Below are 25,003 nucleotides of genomic sequence, written 5' to 3'. Positions count from 1 at the left end.
AAGGAAAGAAATTAATAATCATAAACCGATGAATTAATGGAATTGAAAAAGTTGTGGTACATACATATGATGGACTATTAGCCATAAAAAATAATGAAATCTTAACATTTGCAGCGATATGTGTGGATCTAGAGGGTATCATGCTAAGTGAAATAAGTCAGAGAAAGATGAATGTCATATTATTACATGTGAAATCTAAAGAACAAAAAAAGGAACAAACAAAATGAAAAAAGACTCATCGATACAGAGAACAAACTGGTGATTGCCAAATAGCTGAGAGGGAGGGGTCTGGGGACAAGTGTGAAAAAGATATAGGGGTTAAGAAGTACAAATTGGTAGTTGAAAAACAGTCACAGGGATGCGAAGTACAGCATAGGGAATATAGTCAATGATATTATAATAACTATATATAGTGCTAGGCGAGTACTAGAATAATCAGGGTGATCAGTGCATAAACTATAGAAATGTCTAATCATCCTGGTGAACACATGACACTAATATAAAATAATACTGACTGTCAACTTTATTTGAAAAATAAAAATTAAAAAATATATAATTGATGAGAAAAAGTTCACTTAACCAAAAAGTTTTATAGTAAGATTCATATAGACATGATTTTGCAAGACTGATCCAGAGGGGAAAAAAAATACAAATGAATTTTGAATTTTGAAACAAAACTCTATTTGAAGGGGATATTAAAAACGATTCCTGGTAGAAAATCACAAGAATTTGCAAATGGACAATTAAGAAATTATAAGTCATGAAAATTATATAAAAATTTTAAAAGTAGAAAATTAAATATTTTAGCCTTTACCATTTATAGTCCATATTTTTTTATACTTACCTTAAAAATTCAAGAATATTCTTAGTGATATTTTATATAGTGAGTTAGAAAACCTCAACTTAAATAATAAAAGAGAATAACATTTAATTGAATGATAAATGTTTTTTTTTTTCCTTATTTTCTATCCTTAGAGAGTGGCTGCTTTGTTCTTTTAATAAACAGACATGCATAGTATAAAATGTCAAGATGTAATGCAATATGTACAGTTGTTTGTATTTTCTTTTCATTTACATTCAATTCAAGTGTCATGGTTTAGGTTTTAAATCTTCATTCAGATGAACTTCGCAAAGTAGAGAGAATATCATAGATATATATTAAGAGTCTGAACTTTAAATCCATTTTTAAATGTTATCCAAATAAAGAAAAATCAGGAATAAAACAAAATGAAAGTATGACTATTTGTATTGTGTTATAGTCCACATATTGCATATACGATTGTGTGTGCAAGTGACCAAAATCATTTTCTTTACTCAATATCCTCTTATTTTAATGGATATTTTGTGTCTTGGCTTACTTTTCAGGGTTAGGGAAATAGTCACGAATGACTAGAAGAAATGAAATATTGCCATGTTGTGTCAGAGAACAGATAATTGCATTATACCGAACTGAGCTTTATTTTAGAAAGAATAAAGCCTCTTCATAGGACAACATGTATAGTTAACAGAGATGGATATATTAATTAAAAAAAAAGAAAAAAACTCTCTCGATTCTGGGATACATGACAGAGTGAGAGACATCCTCCAATATCTCCCCTAGAAACAACAATAAGCCGGACATCTAAAACTGAACAAAAAACACCCAAACTGCAAACCAGCATGTCTGAGTATGGGATCTGCACATAACTACAACAGGTCAGATCCCTGGATGTTGGGCAGTTGACTGGGAGAAATAAAGAAGACGCCTCTCACAGTCTCTGGGGCTCTTTGCAGGAGGAGAGGAAGGGGTGAAGTTGCAGCGACTTCCCTGAAAAGCCCTGCTTGGAAGTGCTGGGACTTCTATGCAGCAGGCAGCAGGGACCAGTCACAAGGCAGAAAGCAGAGAAGCGAGAAGGGACCGCAGGGAAACAACAGTTGATTTTCACTAGACACGGCTGCAAAACCAAGGCTGAGCTGCAAACCCCAACTCCCAGTCCAGAGGGCCCCTCCCCTCATGCCCTCCGAGCCTATCACCCCAGAGTCCTAGGGGAATCTGAGCAAACTCTACAAAAACTATTGCGAACACTGACAAGGACTGAAACTGAGAGTAGCGAGTGTGATTAAATATATACAAGAAAATAAAAAAGACATTATTTAGGCTTTATATAAAGCAGGGATCCAAGAGGCTTAGACATCACTTACTTGAAACCAAAAGAAAAGCACTTTCTTTGCAGCAGACTAAGGAGAGACCTTTATATAAAATCTTCATTCTGGAAAAAGAGTAGAATACACATCCATTAATGCCTAGGTGGAGAAATAGTCCATTAAACATCATGAACAAGCAAAGTGACAAGACATCTCAGAAAGAAAGAGAAAAATCTCTAGAAAATAAGTGTACAGACATAGAAATATGTGACAAATGACAGAGAATTCAGGGTGGTATTTCTGAAAAAACTCAGTGAGTTCCGAAACAAATCATATTAACAGTTTCAGGAACTGAAAAAGCAACTAGATGACCAGAGCAAAAAGACTGAAACCCTCAAGAAAAACAATATAGATCTTCTGGAGTTAAAAAACACACTGCAAGAGTTGAAAAATGAAATAGCAAGCTTGGGAAATAGAGTCGACCAAATGGAGGAAAGGATCGGTGATATCTAAGATAGAAATCTAGAAATGCATCAGAAGGAAGAAGAAAGAAACAGAAGAATAAAAAATAATGAAAAAGAAATACGAGAACTAGCTGATACCATCAGGAGAGGAAACATAAGAATAGTGAGCATTATCGAAGGCGAGGAAAAGGAGAAGGCTTTTTTTATCTAGAAAGCAGTTTTAGATAAATAGTGGTCTAGAACTTCCCAAATCTAAAAAACGAGTTGGAGCTTGGAATTCAAGAAGTCAACAGAACACCCAATTATCTCAACCCAAAAAGATCTTCACCAAGACACATTGTATTAAAGTTATCAAAAGTTATCAAAAGTTATCAAAAATCAACGACAAAAATAAATTCTCAAGGCAGCCAGGGAGAAGAAAACGGTAACGTATGAAGGGAAACTCATTAGATTATCATTTGACTTCTCAGCACAGACTTTACAAGCCAGAAAGAAATGAAACCAAATATTTAAACTATTAAGTGAAAGGAACTACCAACCTAGAATAATATATCCAGCTAAGCTCTCCTTTAGATATGAAGGAGAAATTAAGACATTTCCAGACATACACAAATTGAGGGAATTCTCCACTACAAGGCCTGCACTATAGGAAATACTGAAAGGGGTCAGCTCACCTAAAACAAAATGACAAAAAATATATATAAAATTAGGAGTAAAGTGACTATCAGGTAAATAGAAGCAGAGTTGTGCAACCCTTACTAAGAACAGGGCATTATAAGCTTTAATAATAAGAGAATTGCTATAGCAAGATAGTAATGAATGTTCAGCATATATAGGGACAAATTGAGATAACAATAACTGAAAATTAGCAAAAGGGGAAAGGAAATAAGGCACAGGTAGAAGAAAATGGAATGAATATATACATATATATAATATGTACATGTAAATATATATATATATATGTACATGTATATGTATATGTATCTTTTTCATATTTGTAATGGTAACCACACACTAAAGATTCAGAACTGAAGTATATAACAGAAAACAAGAAGAACCAGAGGCAAAACCCACAAAAGCCAACCAAAATAATGAAAACAGAAACACAAGGACAAGGAAGCAATGGAAACACCAAGCTACCAGAAAGCAAAAGATAAAATGGGTATAAGAAGGCTTCATATTTCAATAATCACTCTAAATGTAAATGAACTGAACTTGCCAATAAAAGGGCACAGAGTTGCAGAATGAATCAAAAAACAAAAGCTAACAATATGCTGCCTCAAATAGAGACTCAAAGTGAAAGGGTGAAAAATGATATTTCAAGCAAATGGCATTCAGAGGAAAGCAGAGTACCAGTACTAATATAAGACAAAACAGACTTCAAAATCAAAAAGGTAAAGAAAAATCCTAAAGGATACTTCATAACAATAAAGGGAATCATGCACCAAGAAGACATAACACTTATTAATATCTATGCTCCCAAACAGGGAGGCCCGAAATATGTAAAGCAATTACTATCAGAACTAAAGGGCAAAACAGACCAAACTCTATCATAGTAGGGGACCTAAATACCCCACTGTCGGATATGGACGGATCATCCAAACAGAAAATCAGTAAAGAAATAACATCCTTAAAATGACATATTAGACCAACTGGATATAATTGACACTTACAGTGCCTTCCATCCCAAAAGAGCTGCTTATACATTCTTCTCTAGTTCACATGGAATATTCTCAAGGATCGACCACATACTGGGACACAGAGATAGCCTCAACAAATGTAAGAGGGTTAAAATCCTATCACCCATATTCTCTGATCATAATACTTTGAAACTAGAGATCAACTGCAGAAAGAATTCAGGAAGAACCACAAATACATGGAGATTAAACAACATGCTACTGAAGAATAACTGGGTCAGGGAAGAAATAAAAAGAGATATCAAGAGATACATAGAAAAGAATGATAATGATAGTAAAACATATCAAAACTTTTGGGACCTGGCAAAAGCGGTCATAAGAGGAAACTTCATATCACTACAGGCCTATATCCAAAACCAAGAAGAGCCCATAAACAACCTAATGTTTCATCTTAAAAAACTAGAAAAGGAAGAGCAATGAGGCCTAAAGTCAGCAGAAGGAAAGAAATCGTCAAAATTAGACCAGAAATAAATGAAATTGAAAACAAACGAACAAAAAACATAGAAAAAATAAATGCAACAAAGAGCTGGTTCTTTGAGAAGGTTAATAAAATTGACAAACCCCTGGCTAGACTCACTAAAGAAAAAAGAGAAAGGACACAAACAAACAAAATCAGGAATGAAAGAGGGGAAATTACAACAGACACTGCAGAAATACAAAGGATTATGCAAGAAGACCATGAAAAAGTATATAATAACAAATTTAATAACCTAGAAAAAATGGACCAGTACTTAGAAAAATACAGTTTTCCTAGACTAAATCAAGAACTGGAAAATCTAAATAGACTGATCAGCAGTATGGAAATTGAAACAATCATCAAAAACCTACCAAAAAGTAAAAGTCCAGGACTAGGTGGCTTCACCAGTGAGTTTTTCTATCAAACATTCACAAAAGATTTCATACCTATTCTCCTCAAACTCTTCCAAAAAATCAAAGAGGAGGCAATACTTCCCAACTCATTTTATGGGGCCAATATTATGCTGATACCAAAAGCTGGAAAAGATAACACACAAAAAAGAAAACTACAGACCAATATCTCTCATGAACTCAGATGCAAAACTCCTAAATAAGATACTAGTGAACTGAATATAGCATTATATTAAAAAGATAATACACCATGATCAAGTAGGCTTCATCCCGGGGCACAGGGATGGTTCAACATATCCATATCAATTAATGTGGTACACCACATAAGCAAATTAAAAAAATAAGAATCAAATGATTATATCAATAGATGCAGAAGAAGCCATTGGCAAGATACAGCATCCATTTATGATCAAAACATTTCATAAATTGGTATAGAAGGAAATTACCTTAACATAATAAAGGCCATTCATAACAAACCTTCAGCCAACATTATACTTAATGGTGAAAAACTAAAAACCTTCCCTCTAAGATCAGGAACAAAGCAAGGCATTCCACTAGTGCCACTGTTATTCAATATAACATTGGAGGTCCTAGTGAGTGCAATCAGGCAACAGAATGATATAAAATGTATCCAAATAGGAAACAAAGAATCAAACTGTCACTATTTGCGGATGACATGATTCTCTCTGTAGAGAACCCTAAAGACTCCACAAGAACACTACTGGAAACAATAAGCAAATACAGTAAAGTCTCTGGCTACAAAATCAACGTTCAAAAACCCATAGTGTTCCTATACTCTAATGATAAAGTGTCAGAAAAAGAAATGGAAAAAATAATTCCTTTTGCAATTGCAACAAAAAGAATAAAATACCTAGGAATAAATTTAACAAAACATGTGAAGGACCTATATAATGAAAACTACAAAACCCTATTAAAAGAAATCAAAGAAGATATAAAGAAATGGAAAGATATTATGTGTTCTTGGATTAGAAGAATCAACATAGTTAAAATGACTATATTACCTAAAGCATTATACAGATTTAATGCAATCCTCATTAAAATCCCATCGGCATTTTTTAAAGAAATAAAACAAAAAATCATCAGATTTGTATGAAAGCACAAAAGGCCCCGAACTGCCAAAGCCATCCTGAGAAAAAAGAATGAGGCTAGAGGCATCACTCTGCCCGACTTCAAATTATACTACAATGCGACAGTCATCAAAATGGCATGATATTGGTAGAAAAACAGACACACAGACCAGTGGAACAGAATTGAGATTCCAGAAGTAAACTCATATTTATATGGGCAAATAATTTTTGACAAAAAAGCCAAAAACATATAGTGGAGAAAGGAAAGCCTCTTCAATAAATGGTGCTGAGAAAACTGGAAGGCCACCTGCAAAAAAATAAACATAGACTGTTGTTTATCACCACACATTAAAATTTACTCAAAATGGATTAACAACCTGAACATAAGACCTGAAACAATAAAATGCATAGAAGAAAATATAGGAACTAAGCTCAAGGACCTTGGACTTAATGAGGATTTTATGAATTTAACCTCAAAAGCAAGGGAAGTAAAAACACAAATAAATGAACAGCTAAACTAAAAAAGCTTCTGCTCAGCTAAAGAAATCATCAACAAAGTAAAGAGACAACCATCGAAATGGAAAAATATATTTGCAAGCAACACATCCAATATGGGCCTAATATCCAAAATATACAAAGAACTCATGTGACTCAATAACAAAAAATAAACAAACAATCCAGTCAAAAAATGGGCAGAGGACCTGAACAGACACTTCTCCCTAGAGGACATATAAATGGCCTACAAACTAGCTGTTAGGAAAATGCAAATCAAAACCACAATGAAGTACCATCTCACACCTGTCAGAATAGCTATAATCAACAGGACAAGTCATAAATGTTGGAGAGGATGCGGAGAAAAAGGAACCCTCATTTATTGCTGGTAGGATTGCAAATTCGTACAGCCACTATGGAAAACAGTATGGAGGTTCATAAAAAATTATGAATTGATCTACCATATGATCTAGCAATTCCTCTACTGGATGTACCCCAAAGACTTGAAAACCCATATCCAAAAATATAGTTTCACAACAATGTTCACAGCAGCATTGTGGTACAGATATCAATGGAATATTGCTCAACCATAAGAAGAGATGAAATACTGCCATTTGCAACGACATGGATGGAATTCAAGATAATCATTGTAAGTGAAAGAAGCCAGAATGAAAAAGTTGCAAATTGCGTGAAATCACTTATATGTGTGATATAAACCTAAAGGCAACAAATGAACAGGACAAATAAACAGAGACTCATGGACATGGCCAATGGACTAGTGGTTACCAGAAGGTTAGGGTGGGGGAGGAGGGGAGAAGTAGCCAGGATAAAGGGGGTCAAATATAGAGGGGTAGTGGGGAGAGTGAAGTGGGTAAAGGGGATCAAATATATGGTAGCTGAAGGAAACTGAACTTTGGGTGGTAATCACACAATAGAATATATAGATGTTAAATTATAATGTGCACCTGAAAATTATATAATTGCATCAACCAATGTTACCCCAATAAACAATTTAAAAAGGAGAGAAATGAAAAAGAAAAAAAATCTCTCACTATGTCTGCTCTTTGAATTTTTAATTTTCATCTGATACTATAGGAAAGGCAAGTAAAATAGGAGGAAATTACAGATGACTATGTTAGCTGTTCTGCATTTCAAAAGATGCCTTTTATTTTTCATGTGAAGACAGAATTAGTAAATATGCCTTAATTTATGAGGAAAAATAATATACTTAATGGGGAGAATATATTGGGCTATGTGTAAAAAGATCTGGCACGTAAGCCTGGCTTTGTGACTATCTAGCTTTATGCTCCAACATACTTATTTAAACTTTTGGACCGAATTCCCCATGAGAGAAACTAGAGAATTAGGCCAAATTACTTCTAGGATCCCTGTAGGCTCTAAGTCTCCAAAGTGGATACTTTGGCAAGTGACAATACCATTTTTTCCCATTATTTTCTTTTACTCATTGTTTCACATTCTCATTTTCAATTATTTCATTTTTCAGATATTGTGGCAACTTTTTATTCTGATATATTAGAGAACATACAGAAAAGTTGCAAGAATAATACAAGAAACTCATTTATCCAGATACATCTATTACTTATAGATTGCATCATTCATTCCAACCATTCTCTCTCTCCTTTTTCCTCTTCCTCTACCCTCTCCATCGCATTTATGTATTTGCCTGTATATGTGTATACACATTTTCTTTGAAATATTTGAAAATAATTAGAGATTATTCCTTTTAACAGAACATTAGCATTCTGTTACATAACCAAAATACAGTTATCAAAATCAGGAGCTTTAACCTGATATAATACTATTATCTAATCCATGGTCCATGTTCAAGCTTCATCTATTGTCCCAATAATGTACTTTACAGCTATTTATTTTATCCAGTGAGGTCCAGGATCTAATCCAGAATTACATTTAGTTAACACACATTTTTAGTTTCCTTTCATCTGAAAGAGTTCTTTAACCTTTCTTTATCTCTAACATTGAAATTTTTAGAAGTACAAGCCAGTTATTTTGAATAATGTCTGTCATTGGTGTTCATCTGATGTTTACTGAAGTTATATTGTATCATTCTCAGTGTATTACCAGTAGGCACGTGATGTTGCTTTGTCTCAGTATTGATGGAATTTGCTTTGGTACCTAGGTTTCTGTATTATAAAGTTACTATCAATTCTTCTGAATATCTACACTCAGTAGATAGGATGAGTTCATCCTGACATCTCAAATTCTAATCCACCAATACAGGATACTAAAATGATTTTCCATATCTCCCTTTGTGAAAAGATTTTCATTGACTTCATTATCTCTTTACTAATTGGAGATAATCCCCCAAATTTATTGTTTGAAAATATCTTTTTCCCTAACCTATGGCTTAGATTTTTATTTGTTAACAGTGTCTATTGATAAGCAGATAATTTTTTGACAAAGTATAATTTAACACTTTTTAATTGGATATTGTTTATGTTCCAACACATATTTGCCCACTTCCAGATCATGAAGATAACCTCCAAAGTTTGCTCAAGAAGCTTTATTGTTTTAGATTTTACTTTTAGGTATAGAATCAAATTTAAATTGATTTTTGTGATTTGTATGGAGTTGAAGTTCATTTTTAAAATCATCTTTGTTTCTTTGTTAAAGATAAGTTCACTATATTTATAGTTTATTTCTAGAATCTCTATTCTGTTCAACTGATCTATTTATCTATTTTGCCAATGTAACAACACTATTTTAATTACAGTAACTTTATAGTACGTCTTTAAGTAGGGTAGTGTAAGTCTTCTGACTTTTTTCTACTTTAATGTTGTATTGGCTATTCTGAGTCTTTTGTCCCATCATATAAATTTGATAATCCACTTATTGATACTCATAAAATAACTTGCTGGGATTTTGACTAGGATTGGATTGAATCTACAGATTAATTTGGAAGAACTGACATCTTGACAATATACTCATGAACATGGAAAATCTCTCCATTTATTTAGTTTTTTATTTCATTCATTAGAGTTTTGTAATTTTCCTCATATAGATTTTGTACATATTTTGTTAGATTAATACCTAAGTATTTCATTTTGGGAAATGCTAATATAAATGGCATTGTGTTTTTAACTTCAAATTCCACTTGTTCACTGTCGTTATATAAGATAGCAACTGACTTTTATATATTAACCTTGTGTCCTGCAACTTTGCTATAATTTCTTATGATTTCCAGGAGTTTTTGTTTGTTTTGTTTTGTCAATTTGTTTGGATTTTCTATATAATCATGTAATCTATAAACAAAGTTTTATTTCTTTCTTCTCAGTCTGTATATATTTTATTTCCTTTTCTAATCCTATTGTATCAGTTAGTAATTCTAGTATGATGTAGAAAAGTTGTGGTGGTAGGAGAGATTTTTGCCTGTACCTGATCGTAATGGAAAAGCTTCTAGTTTCTCACAATTAGGTATGGATGTTAACTGTTTGATTTCATAGATACTCTTTATTAAGTTGAAGAAGTTTCCCTCTCTTAGTTTTCCGAAAAAAAAAAAAAATATATATATATATATATATACACACATATATATATAATTTTTTTAAACAAAAATGTATATTGGATTTTATCCAATGCTTTCTGCATCTGTTTCTATGATCATGTAATTTTCTTTTTTTAGACTATTGATGTGATTATGTTAACTGATTTTCAAATGTTGAACCAGCCTTGCATACTTGGCACAAACTTCTCTTAATCATGAGTATAATTCTTTTTATGTAGTTAGATTTAATTTGCTAATATTCTTTGGAGGATTTTTGCATGTAAGCTCACAAGAGATATAGGTCTTAGTTTTCTTTTATTGTAATGACCTTGGTTTTGTTATTAGGGTAATGTTGGCCTCATAAAATAATTTAGAATGCATTACCTTTGCTTCCATCCTTTGAAAGAGATTGTAGAGAATTGGTATAATTTCTTTGTTAAATATTTGGTAGAATTCAATATTAAATCCATATAGTCCTGGTACTTTTTTCACTGGAATGCTAATTATTGATTTAATTTCTTGAATAAATATAAGCTATTTAAATTATCTATTTCTTTTAGTGTGAGTTTTGGCAGATAGTGTCCTTCAATAAATGGGCTATTTCATCTAGGTTATCAAGTTTTTGGCCAGAGTTATGTACAGTACTCTTTTATTCTTGTTTTGATGTGCATAGTATATATAGAGATATCCTCTCATTTTGGATGTTAGCAATGTTTGTCCTCTCTTTTTTCTTAGCCTGGCCAGAGGCTTATCAATTCTATTGATTTTTTCAAAGAAACAGCTTTTTGTTTAATTAATTTTGTCTATTGGTTTCTATTTTCAATTTCTTTGATTTCTACTCTAATTATAGTATTTCTTTTCTCTGCTTGCTTTGGATTTAATTTTTTCTTTTTCCAGTTCCCGAGGTGGAAACTTAGATTGATACTTGATGTTTCTTTTCTTACATATGCATTCAATGTTATACATTTCCCTCTAAGCACTGCTTTTGCCATATTCCACAAATTTTGATAAGTTGTGTTTTCATATGCATTTAGATAAAAATATTCTTAAATTTTTCTTGAGATTTTTTTTTCTTTGACCTATATGTTATTTAGAAGTGTGTTGTTCACTATCCACATTTTAAGAAAGTTCTAGCTATTTTTCTGAATTGATTTATAGCTTAATTCCATTGTGATCTGAGCACACCCATCAGATGATTTTGGTTATTTTAAATCTGTTAAGGTGTGTTTTACTGCTGAAACTGTGGTCTTTATTAGTCAGTGTTCCATGTGAGCTTGAGAAGAATGCATATTCTGTTAATTTTAGATTAAATAGTCTATATATGTCAATTACATTTAGTTAATTGATGGTGTTGTTGAGTTCAACTATGTTCTCACTGATATCCTGTCTGATGGATGCCCATTTCCAGTAAAGAGTTGTTAAATTCTCCAAATGTGATAGTGGATTAATCCATTTCTCTTTATAATTCTTTTAGTTTTTGTATTACAGACACTCCATTGTTATGTAAATAATTGTTATATGTTTTTGGAGAATTGAGTTCTTTATCATTATGTAATGCCCTTATTTATATATGATAATTTTCCACTATTTAATATCTGTCTTATTTGAAATATAACTACTCCTGCTTTCTTTTGTTAGTGGTAGCAAGGATATTTTTCTCCATCCTTTACTTTAAATATGTATGAGTCTTTATATTTCAAGTGAGTTTCTTGTAGACAACCAGTCTTGTGTTTTTATCTAACTCTGAATCTCTGCCTTTTAAATAGAAAAATAAATTATTGATGTTCAAAGTGATTACTACTATTATTAAATATGTACCATATTCGTTACTAATTTATTTTATTGCCCTCGTTCATTGTTCGTATTGTGTGTGTGTGTGTGTGTGTGTGTGTGTGTGTTCCATGTGGTCACTGTCTTTTGCGATTTTAGTTAAGCATTTTGTGATTCCATTTTTTCTCTTTCTTAGCATATGAGTTATATTTCTTTTTTTTCTTCACTTTGCCAGTAATTGCCCTAGAGTTTGCAACATATATTTACAACTAATTCAAGTACCCTTCAAACAACACTATACCACTTCATGGATAGTGTGGTACCTTATAGTAACAAAATAATCCCAATTCCTCCCTCTCATTCCTTTTATAATTACTGTCATTTCACTTGTAATAACCATGGAGAAGCATACATATAAACACACATAGGTACATTTGATATATACATAAGCATACATATTAAATACACTATTGCTATTAGTTTTTGAACAAACCATTGCCTGTTAATTAGGAATAAAACAAAGTTTTGATTTTACCTTCACTTATTTCTTTTTGATATTCTTCCTTTCTTATATAGACCTGAATTTCTGATATATTAATTTCCTTCTCCCTTAAAGAACTTCTTTCGACATTTATTGAGAGGCTGGTTTACTGGCAACAAGTGCCCTCAGATTTTTTTTTAATTTCTCTTCTCACTTCTGAAGGATAATTTTACAAGGTATAGAAATCCTGGTTAGTGTTTTTTCTCTTGACATTTTAAATATTTCACTCCACTCTCTTCTTGATCAGACAATTCCTGAGAAGTTGAATGTGATTATTATCTTTGTTTCTCTATAGGTAAGATGTTTTCCCTTTGGCTTCCTTCAGAATTTTCCTTTTTCTTTGATTTTCTATAATTTTTAAAATGATATGCCAGGGTGTAGAAGTTTTTAGTTTTATTTGTTTGGGTATTTATCATGAATATTCTAGCATTTATCATGTTTAGTGTTCTGAGATACCTAGATATGTGATTTGATATCTGATATTAATTTGGGGACATTCTCTATCATTATTGTTTCAAACATTCCTTCTGTTTCTTTCTTCTACTTTTGGTATTCCCATCGTACATATGTCATCCCTTTGTAGTTGCTCTATGGTCCTTGGGATATTCTCTTCTTTTCTTTCAGTATTTTTCTCTTTGCTTTCAGGTTTGGAAGTTTGTATTGAGATATCTTCAAGCTTAGAGACTCTCTCCTCAGCTGTATTCAGTTTACTAATAAGGCCATCAAAAGAATTCATTTCTGTAAGAGAATTTTTGATATCTATCATTTCTTTTGGGTATTTTCTTAGGATTTCCTTCTCTCTGCTTGCATTGCACATCACTTTTTGTATGCTATTTTACACATTAGAACCCTTAGTGTATTAATTATAGTTATTTTAATTTTCCATTTTGATAATTAACATTCATGCCATATCTGGTGTGTCATGCTATTTTCTGTCTCTTCAAATTGAGGTTTTTTGCCTTTTGGTATGTCTCATAATTTTTTTCTTGATAGCCAAATATGATGTACTGGGTATATACAGTTGCAGTCAATAAGCCTTTAGTAATTTGGTAGTAGAGTGTTGGAGGGAAGTAAAGTGTTCCATAGCTCTATGACTAAGCCTCAGGCTTTTAGTGAACCTAACTTCTAGACTGTGAATTTCACAAGTGTTTCACAGTATTTCCTCCCCATTTAGGTAGGGCAGAATGGCTAGAGTGGCCTAGAACTGGGTATTTCTCTTTCCACAGGTAGTTTTGGCACCAATATCCAAGCAGAATTATTAACTCTCAGACTTGTTTATGCTGAGTCTCCAGTAATTCATCTATTCCAGTTCAGGTTTTCCTATTCCTGCAAAAGTTTCTACTTGTTGGTGTCTGTCCCATTAAGTGCTGACTCCCAGTATTCACCTGTTGGTTTCTCTAGTCTTGCTGCCAGCAGCTCATCCTGTGTTCTCTCCACTCTTATAGATGAAAGAGTTGTTATATTTTAAGTTTGTTTCAGCTTTCTACTTGCATTAGGAGGGAGTCATGATTTTTAAAAGTTTTTTATATGTAGAATCAAAAATTGCTTTTTTTTAAAACTAATTTGTACTTGTATACTGAAAATTGTGGATGTTTGAGTCTCATTAAAAAATGTTGCATTTTTGCTTACAGGCAGTTAATGTAATCATGGATACAATTCATTTTTATAAAAATATGTTTTTACAGTATCTTAAAAAAGATATAAAGTATACAAAGCTGGACAAGCCCATCTCATAGAGCATGGCTTTTGAGCATGTAAATTGATTGTCTTGGGTGTGCAATACATTTTCCTTACTCTAGCTACTAAAAACTCCTATGTCTCTCAGACTTATATGACCTTTGGAGTCTCTATTTAATTCAGAGATCACCAGCAGCTATTTTCTGCCAGACCTGTATATGGCACCACTTAGTGTTTGTCTAAAGACTTGATGGGGCACTTATAAATTTCTGGAATACCTTCTTCTTTAAGTATCTTCCTTCTCTTTGATACTCTGTCCTTCAAATTGCTACTGCCATAGCAGGCCCACAGTCTAGCTTCTGTCTCTTCTGTTCCTGAGAATTCTATGTTCTTCTCAAGTTTAAATTCTGATTGGGCACCCAGGTAGGAGCCAGGGTAATCTTAAATCTCATTTTGCATGCTTTCCCTCTATAAGAGATTACAGCCTTGTGCTGACAGTTACACAATGACTGAAAACTGATGCCTCATATACTTTATCTGGTATTCTATTATTTTATGAGAATGATATTTCTATACTCATTACCATATGATGGCTAGAAGAATAATTATGGTAACTAATTGATCTAATAATTATTTCTAATATTTATTATTAGAAAATGGCTAATATATAATTTAAAGCATAATGAATTATAGCTAAAATTCTATTTTATAATGAATCTACAACTATATCAAAATCACAGCAAATCTCTTAAATCTAGCCCAAAATATCACTTCCACAGGACCAATAAACAACAAAACAAGTCAATATGTAAACTCCTTCTAGTAATATTTGTCTCAAGGCTTTACTGATACTAATTCTCAAGAGATCAATCTCTTTTAAGAGAGTTCAATTTTCATTGACTGAAAACCCTTCCATTTAGGGAAAAAAAGTTATTTCCAGAAAGAATTGTTGAAGTTTATATTAATGTAGGCACCTCCCAGATCATATAGGCTCTTCATTTTACCAGAGACAGTTCTTGTTATGGTTAAATTATTAGTGCCGACACCAATTTAAAAAGTTCTTCCTGAAATGAATGGATTGGTATGTAATTATTTTCCGAGTGAGATCATTCCAATATTTTAAACCACATGGAGGAGATCATAAAATGCCACTGAAACATTCAAGCTTGACACAGGATTAATATTTATCTTCTACTTTCCTAAATCTTAGTGAGTCAATGTTCACTCCCAACCAAATATTAAATTGGCAGGACAAAATGTCAAATATTTCTGGTTGTTCATCTCTACACAAACAGAGATATAAAAAAAGATATTCAATACTGATAATATACAACATTATAATAGGATTAAAATAAGAATATATAAGTTGATTCTACTGGAAGTATAACTGTAATTTTAGAATTATTTGGAAATATGCTTTGTTGCAAAGCAATTTACCACCTCTTAAATAATTAGAAAGTAAAACAGTAGAATATGTAGAGGAGGAAAAATAATTTTTCCTTTACCCTTCTGAGTTCTTGGCTAATAACCTCTGTAATAAAAGACAAATTAATAAGAGAGAAATAGTTTATTGAAATGTATAATTTATGTATACTTGCAAGATACCCAGGGAAAATGAGTAACTCTCCCGTGTAGCCTAAGCCACTACCATAAATACAATCTTCAGCTAAAGACAAAAAAGATGGATGTGGAGAATGGGAAATTATGGGATGTTACTAGAAAAAGATAGGGTAAATAGATAAGGTTTATTATACAGGGTTGAGTCTGTGCCTTCTCCATTGATAAGAGTTTCTGGTGATTTTAAGTCATCCTTCCTGGTACAGAGAGGGAGACACAATTATAAATGGAGATTTCCTTTATAAGTGTAAATGTACCTTACAAAAGAGCAACATTTATTCTATTTTCAGAGCTTCTCCTGAGTCTGCTGCTTCTCAAACAATCAGCTCAAAATAATCCTTATATCAAAAAGGCATATTTTGGGATAGCATATTCTGCTATCCTTCATATACAATTAAAAACAAAATAATTTCATCCACAAATGCTCTACCTCTCATATTATTAAGAAAAATTAAAATTGAGAATATTATTGATAATACAGTACTGGATATTTTAATGGATGCTCTCTTTGTCTTTACCTATGCTTATTATAAATAAAGGGAAGAATCCTGCTTCTCAAAAGTTTTCTTCTCCTCTTTCTTATTATTCTTTTCTCTTATTCATTCAGGAATTAATTATTTTTCCATCATGTGTTCTTTATTCATGGGAATTGCAAGACCCGTATTGAAGCACAGATACAAAACAATATATGTGCATTAAAAACTCCTAAAAAAAAGAAAAAAGAAAGGTTCCTTCCATGTCTTATTAACTTGAATTTAGTCCATAACTTTATTTGGTAAAGTATTTAGGTAATCTACATTTATCAAGTATTTTTTTCAACCTGGACTTGATATATAAATATCTTGAATCAAATTCTAGAGCAATGCTGCCCTAGAAATAAGTAAGTGGTTGATCGTTTGGATGCAAATGTTATAAGAAACTTTTAATAAAAAGTCACATATTATGGCTTAAGAAAGAGTGTATTAGGAAAGACATTCTAGTTCAGCTCTGTGTCCTGATTTTATGAATGGCTAAAATACTCCTTTGAAACATTTCTGCCTATTCTTTTATAGATGACTGACCTCTTTCCTATGTCAACATAAGAAACTTCCAAATCTGTAGAGAATTTTTATAAGAGTTTAGTTGAGCCAAAACTGATGACACTTGCCAGGAAGCAAGATCTCAAATGCTCTGGAGAATGACAGCTTTGCTGTTTCTTTTATGCATTTGAAAGTAAAGAGAGAATGTAAGGATGATTACATGAAGTTAGGAGAAAGCAAGGTATGGGATAGTGAACAAAATTATGTGCTCCCTTGTGGGTGGTTAAGCCTCAAGAGGTCTGAAAAAGATTACTTTGGCATTTCAAAGGTATGTTGATCTAGATGCACAAGAACAATAGCCAAGGCTTGCTTAAGGCAAAGATAAACCTTTTACTAAAGAAGTAACATACCTGGGATGTGATTATCTACCATAACCTGCCCAGCTAGGAACTTATGATCAGATCACCCTGTGAGGTTACTTTGGGTTAGATTTTTTACAGCACCCCTTTTTCATCCACACTTAAGACATATAAGACTCAATTCAAGGCTTTGAGTTAAAGGACAATAACTAAAACTTCTCACTTTCTCCTTTCATGAATTTTCCATAATTTCTTTTTTTAAATTCTCAATATCAGTTTTCTCCAATCCCAGAAATATTCTTGATCATTAGAATATATGTAATACATTTGAGAGAGGCAAAAGATGTGTGGAGTAGGATTGCCTGTTAGTTTTTCCAGTTCATAATTATGACTGAAGGCTGATGAAAATAGGCAGAGGTAGTGAAGTCTTCCTATGTCACATGGAAAACATTCCTGCCACTAATCAAAAGCGATATTTTCAGGATGCCCCTCTAAACACAAAAATAAAAATGGAGAAAGTATTCCAAAAGAGGGCAAAGAGAAGACAAATCAGAAATGATGAGAATGAAAGACACTATTGTGCCACCTCCTGCATTAAGCCTTCTCTGTTACAGTAAGTAGTTCTCCCTTAATTACCAGAGCTCATGGCTTTTCCTTTCATATGCTTCCTTAAGTATAGTTTGGTTCATGGTATGATTACTTTCATGTTTCTCTCTCCATTAGAATGTAATTTGTTTAAATATTATACTATTATTAACCTTTGTGCTTCCCTTTACATCATGTGTGATAAAATTCAATAAATTTTGTTGAAGTAAAATATGTAAGGGTTCACAGAAATATGTGAAGGTTAGGATTCAGTAAAGCAATACTGGAAACCCTAATACTTATTCTTGTAAAGATAAGTTTTAAAAATATTATTATAATAGATACGTGTTATTTGCAATAAAAAGTCACACATTTAAAACAAAAAAGTATAAAGATGATGTCTCCAACAGATCTTGTAACACCATTAACATTTTGATATACATTCTTCCAGGTCAGGAGCTTAAAAAGATTTTTATACACACACACACACTTTAGGACATGGACAGCCCAGTAACAACCACCTTTGATATTCATTAGAGCCATATGATAAATTTTATTATCAGGTATAATAAGTTCCCTTTCTAAAAATTATCTGTTTAAACTTTTCCCTACATGACAACAGCCATTAATCTTTCTTTTCTTTTTCTTTTTCTCATTGGCATTAATTTCACATCCAATATCCTAAATACCCATTATTTTTGTCCATTTTTTTTTTACCCTTTCCTTTCTGACTTTGTTTTCTGTAGAACTACCAATAAATTACTGCAAATGTTATTTACACACTTTGTATTAAAAATAAAAAAAAAACATTTTCTTCTCCTACAAATTTAATATTTATTCTGTGTAATTAAATCAATATATTTTATTGACAATATTTTATAAAATCTTGACAATAATTTTACACAGTAAAGTTTAATGTCGTATTTTGTGGATAAGAGATTCAGGAATTTTTCCAGAACATTACCATTTTTATCTAGATTTAATATTGTCTGGAAATCTCAAAATTCAACTCCAAATAACTTCACATTTCAAATTTTATGTAGTTCTCAATATATACATTATCAATACACAAATTCCATGCTGATCCTCTTTCAAATAACTGAAGGACCATAAATCTTTCTATTTTTAATTTCCTGAATAATTTACTAATTCAGCTTATGATATTACTACCCATTATTTCTTATTTACATATGTTTATATCAAAACTTATTCCCTTGCTTCTTTTCAATATTAAATTCTCAAGAAGTGCTCAGAATTTCTTCTCTTCCTTTCTATACTGTAGCCAGGCTACTGCAATTAAGTTCCAATAAGCAAATCAGTCTTTTCCCTTGTTATACCAATATTCAGTCTCTTCAACATTCGACTTCATTTTCCTCTTAGAATTTCTCCTTGCATTCACCACTATACTTTAAGTAAAATGTATGTTTACTTATTCCTCTTCCTTATCATCCACTTCTCCTCTAGCTTATACTAATATTTTACAGTAATACTCCACTGAATGAACTCAATGTATTCAGCAATGCTTTTTTATTTGCCAAATCTTGCTATCTTGTTATCTTACTGAAATGATACGTTTGATATTAGAGAATTGAGCAGCCCTTTCTTGATAAGATCCCTTGCCTTGTATGAATGACACTGCATTTGCTTATTTTTTCCCTTTTCAATCAATCTAGTCTTTCTCTTACTTCATCTTTCACTCTTTTCCTCTTCTCTCACCTTAAGTGTATGATTCCTTAAAGCTATTCCTTTGTCTCTCTTTGCTTAAAGAACACATTCCTTCTGAAATCAAATTTACTTCCATTTCTTAATTATAGTTGCTTTGCTAATGACATTCAATTTTATTATTTTGCACACCCACTTTAGTGGTGCTTCAGACATGAATTCCATTTGTTCACATTTTATTCACTACTCTCTTGCCTGTTTTCAAACACAACAATCCAAAATGAGTTCCTCATTTCCAGATGAGTTCCTATTCTACCCCAGATCCTACCTCTTCTCAGTTTCTGCTTAGGTTGATGGTTCATTATTCATAGCTCAAACTTATAACCATTCACATATTTATTCCCTCAGCAAATGCTTTGTTCTATACACTAATCAGAGTCATGAATGTACATAAGAATGAAATAGTATTATCAAGATAAAAACTGCAATGATTAATTGTAATATAGTATAAATTATAAAGTAGACAGGTGGACAAAAAGCTATTGTAGTAAAACAAAGTTGTAGTGATTCTGAATAATTTGTGTGAAGAATGAATAGATTCTCTTTAATCCAGTTGTGCTAGGCAAGCTATCTCATAAGCTACACAATCTCTATCTTCCATCTATAAAACACACCCCGTTTCTTAACATAAATATTGATAACTGATAGACTAAAGTATTCATTAAATGACAAGACTCTGATATAACTGCTTTATAAATAATTCCATTTAAAATTTAAACCAGCCTATTCTATAGATGAGGATTTGGGAATTAGAATAATTAAATAACATGTTCCGAGATTTCACAGTTTTTGATGAGCAAAATCAAAGAAAAAAAATCCAAATTTGTTTGACATCAAACCTATGATGAAGTACACTAATTTGCCTCTCTGAGTAGTAAAAACTGCTTTATTGAGTTTTGCAGATTAGTTTTTATTAAAGACCAATTTACAGATGTGGATTAACCATATACAGCAATTAAACAAAAGAGTATTTAAATCATTTGTACAAAAAAAATAGTAAAATGCCATCAGAGTTCAGTTCGAAATATTAAATAAATGTTGAACTGCATTGTTAAATATTTATAATTTTTAATTGTTCTAGATTGAGATAAGAGGCACTAATTGCTGAGTATTGATGAAAAATTATTTGTAACACCCAAGCTATAAGATATATTGCAGTCAATACAATACAATACAAATGTTTCTCCACTTCATGCTTTTTAATATTTAACAAGGAATGTCAGGAAATATACAAGTAAATAAGCAAGAAGTGATTTGGAAATAGAGACTATATTGATAGTCATTTTTTCAAGCCCATAAGGAGATAAATATAATGAAAATTTCTGCTTTTCACATAGGGTAAGGAAAACTTTTTTGACCATGACCATAGAAATAGTGAAAGAAATATTACTTGGTGAGACTTACCAACGATCCATATGTTTAGCAAATAATTGCTAACCGTAAAAGTTATTACTTGTTTCTTATAGAATATTATGATAGTTTAGGATGGATGGTCAAAGCTTAACCCCTACATAATCAGTGGACTAAGATTGTATTATATATACAAACTCAGGATTATATAAAATATCAGCTGTACCAATTTGGTAAAGAAAACACAATACAATCTTAAGTGAGAAAATTCTAAGCAAGTAAATTAATTGCAGTATTGATTGTATGCATAATTGGTAGTAGAAAATACAAAAATGGATAAATTTCATGTAGGAAAAAAAAAACACAACCCCCAAATTACAACATTTCAAAGTAAAACAAAAGAATATCTTTGAACCATGGCAGGTTTTATGCAAAGTAGTTAAATATAAAAATATGATACTTTAGTATTTCAGAGAAACTACTTTTATTTCCTCTTCCACAGAGAAGCCATATTTTCAAAATATTTACCTATCCAAAATAGCATTTATAAACAGACTTTTTTCCCCCTATCTTTGATCAATCAAATAACCTAAGGTCATGTGATCAGAAATCACATGTAATTGGTAAACTTCAGTGCTAGGTAACAAGTCTTGATATTTTCATTTCTTAAAAGATTTTAAAATATTAAATGTAACTCAAGATTCTTTTCAGTACAATATCAACTTCTAAAAGGACAGGCTTTTCACTTAGGATAAGGAAGACTTCATTGATCATGACCATAGAAATAGTGAAAGAAATACTATTTGGTGAGAGATACTAATGACCCATTATGTTTAGCAGATAACTGCATATGAGAAGACCAGTTTAGTCCACAGCAATTCAAGTCATAGATAAAAAAATAAAAATAAAGTTTTTAAATAAACTTTACAGGGTCATACGTGATTTAGTTATTGCATTTGTATCAGAGCTTAAACTTTCTAAGTGATTGATATATATTTTTTTAAGATCTGAGTATTTAAAGATTTAGGAAAGCATATTTCTAGATATCTGTGACAAACTTTTCTCTCATAAAAGGCATTTATAACTTGTATTGTGGGAATATTACTTTAAATAGAGTAATATATAAATTTGAAAACTGACTCCATTCAAATGCAATGAATTATATCTGTACTTGATCTCTCCTGGTGCTTTCCCTGTTAAACATACAAATTGATTTATCTACACCGTACACTTGAAATTTTAATAAGTTTTTCTTTCCTACTTAAAATAAGTACCCTAATTTGTGGCTTTGCTGATAATTATTTCAAAGTGTAATAATAGTAAAGAAAATTAAAAATTGAATATTTAATAAAGAAAAATATTCTAGTTTGTAGTTATTTTAAAAAATTGAATATTTAATAAAGAAAAATATTCTAGTTTATAGTTATTATTTTAAAAAATGTTATGCCTAATTTAATGAAAAATGTATATGGTGTGATGGGGAGGATTTTTTTTTACAGTACTTTATAAGATTATAGGTATCAAGCTCTCTTCTGAATTTTTTCTTTCATTGTATCTTCTCCATTGAGAGTAAGCACTGGTGATTTTGTGGATATTGGAATAACTTGCAAAAACATGTTCTAGCATGGAGGAATTTCCCCTTTGACCTTCAGCTTCTCTCACCCCTGCTGTTGTGACATGCAGGTCTTACTCTAAAAAGTTCAAAACTGCCTTTTGGTATCAGTCAGAAAACAGATTCATCAAAAGCATAAAAGCTGACAACGCAAACATCTTACTGAAGGAGATCAATTTATTTCCTATGGCAGGTAGTTAAAGGAAAAAAGTTATCCTCATTCACAAAATGTCACACAGTTACAAACAAATCTTTGGCTAAATTTCTTTTTAATATTATAATGCTTATTTTCTTCTGTAATTTTTAAAAATTTATTTTATATTTTCTTATATTCCTTCTCTTTTGTTTCTCTTTTGTTGGCTGGGTTTTTGTTTTATTGCAAGCCCTAGATATTAATTTTAGTAACAAAATTTTGAACATTTCTTGCTCTTTTGATATTTTAACAATTAGAAGCAAGGAAAAAAAATCCAAAAGATAACTATAAGCAGGCCTTCAAAGTAGGAACAACAACGAAAATCTTCCAAATACAATCTTGGCTTCTTATCTCTTTGTCAGTCTATGCTAACTGTATTTTGATGTCCTTATGACTAAATATGTCCATTCACTTCTTATGTTCATATATACACCAATCTGAGGTATATGAGATCTCACAATGTCAATAACTATCATGTGATAACTTCATGGAACTCAAAAGAGCTCAGGACATAACTTTTTAGCTGATAAATAGTAGATGAGTTGGCTAGAATTGTTATGGAAAAAAATAATTGGTTTATTTTCAAATTTGAAAAAATAATTTTCATCAAAAGTAATACCAAACTCAAATCACTGGTCAAAATAACAGTGATTTTTTTATAGAAGACAAAAAACATTTGGGGGAACTTTACAGATAATAAATTTACAAAGGGTATTTTTTTAAATTAAAAAGCATCCTGAAAAAATATACATATATATATTAGATATTAAAAGGACTAAGTTAAACTTATTCATAGACTACCTTTTCAAAATTTAGTTTTAGTTTTTATTTGTTTTTGTTTTTAAATATTTATGGATTGATGTCTGTGCATGGTAGGGATAAAATCATTTTTCTATGCTGTCTATACTCACTAAATTCTTTCATCGTACAACTGTATGAATAAAAACAATTTGCATAACAAAAAACAAGAACTTGAAAATGATTAGGACTGTAGGGACCTTGTCTTATACTGTCAATTTTCCATAAGAGCTGAACACAATAAATGTGTATGCCGAATAACCAAATGCCTGAAATTTTGATTGATTATGGAAGCCATAGTAAATCAGATTGCAAATGGAAATTTATAGATATGTTTATATATGTGTTTGTATATGCTTATATATGCATAAAAATATATTTTATTTCCTTATAAAACATCTTATAAAACAAAAGATGAATATTAGAAGCTCAATTAATTATCCTCAAACAGGAAGTTTAGTATTATAGATAATTTATCTTTTCTGCCTTGCAAAATCCTATGACTCTTTTAAGACCACTCAAAAGTCATTATTTGGTGATAAAATTCTAATGACTCCCTCCTATCTCCACTCTCATAAATAATCAGGCTCTCCTTTATATGTTTTGCATCTTCTTCATTAAATATCAAACCACATCATAATTATTTATTTGTGAGTCAATCCCCTCAAAAGCAGTATAGATTACTCAGTCCTCAGACAATAATGGTATTCCAGAACATATGCCTTTTATGTAGAGGGTAAGAATAAATATTATTTATTTAGTGATTAAGAAAATAAAGGATGATTTTATAGCAAATAATATTGCTGGTGAGAAAGTTGTGCTCAGCCTCCAAGATTCCCAGGTTAGTGAACTCTCCCTCTGTTTCAAGACTATTCAAATGAATGAAGAATAAAAATTCACTGAGATTTGGGAAAGTGTATCACTCTTTGGGATTCAAGAAATTATGAGACTTTTAAAATTATTATTTCACACTAGTGAAATTTTATAAACAAGAAATTTCATCTATATATTATCAGAACTTAATTTCCACATTATTTGCTCATTTCTTTTGTCCTACATATTTTTCCTACATATTCATGCCCTAATAGCTTACTTTTCAATTTTGTTTATTTTTCACTATTCTAGCATTCTCATTTCTATAACAGCACTTTCAAAATCACTTTACATATCATAAGCATTTAAAAAATAGAAAATACTTATTTGATGAAATAACACATATCACATATATGCTGTAACAATGATAAACCAAGCAATAATATTACAAGTTTACCCATCAATTTAGCTTTAGGAATACAATATTATATAGTTCCGATCAACCCCTAGAAAAACTTTGCAGATTACATTTCTCTCAACACTCATAAAACAACCATCAATCTAAGATCTAAAGGAAAATTTTGTCTCTAGCTTAGTATCTACATTCTTATGTAAACAAATTTGCTTTAGTTGAATCTTAAACTTTTTAGATTTAAAACATGCATGTCTAAGTAAGTTTAACCCTTTTCATA

Source organism: Pteropus medius, unplaced genomic scaffold (assembly GCF_902729225.1).
Source record: "Pteropus medius unplaced genomic scaffold, Ma_sr-lr_union100, whole genome shotgun sequence".
Classification (NCBI taxonomy): Eukaryota; Metazoa; Chordata; class Mammalia; order Chiroptera; family Pteropodidae; genus Pteropus; species Pteropus medius.
Note: the sequence above shows the minus strand (reverse complement) of the source record.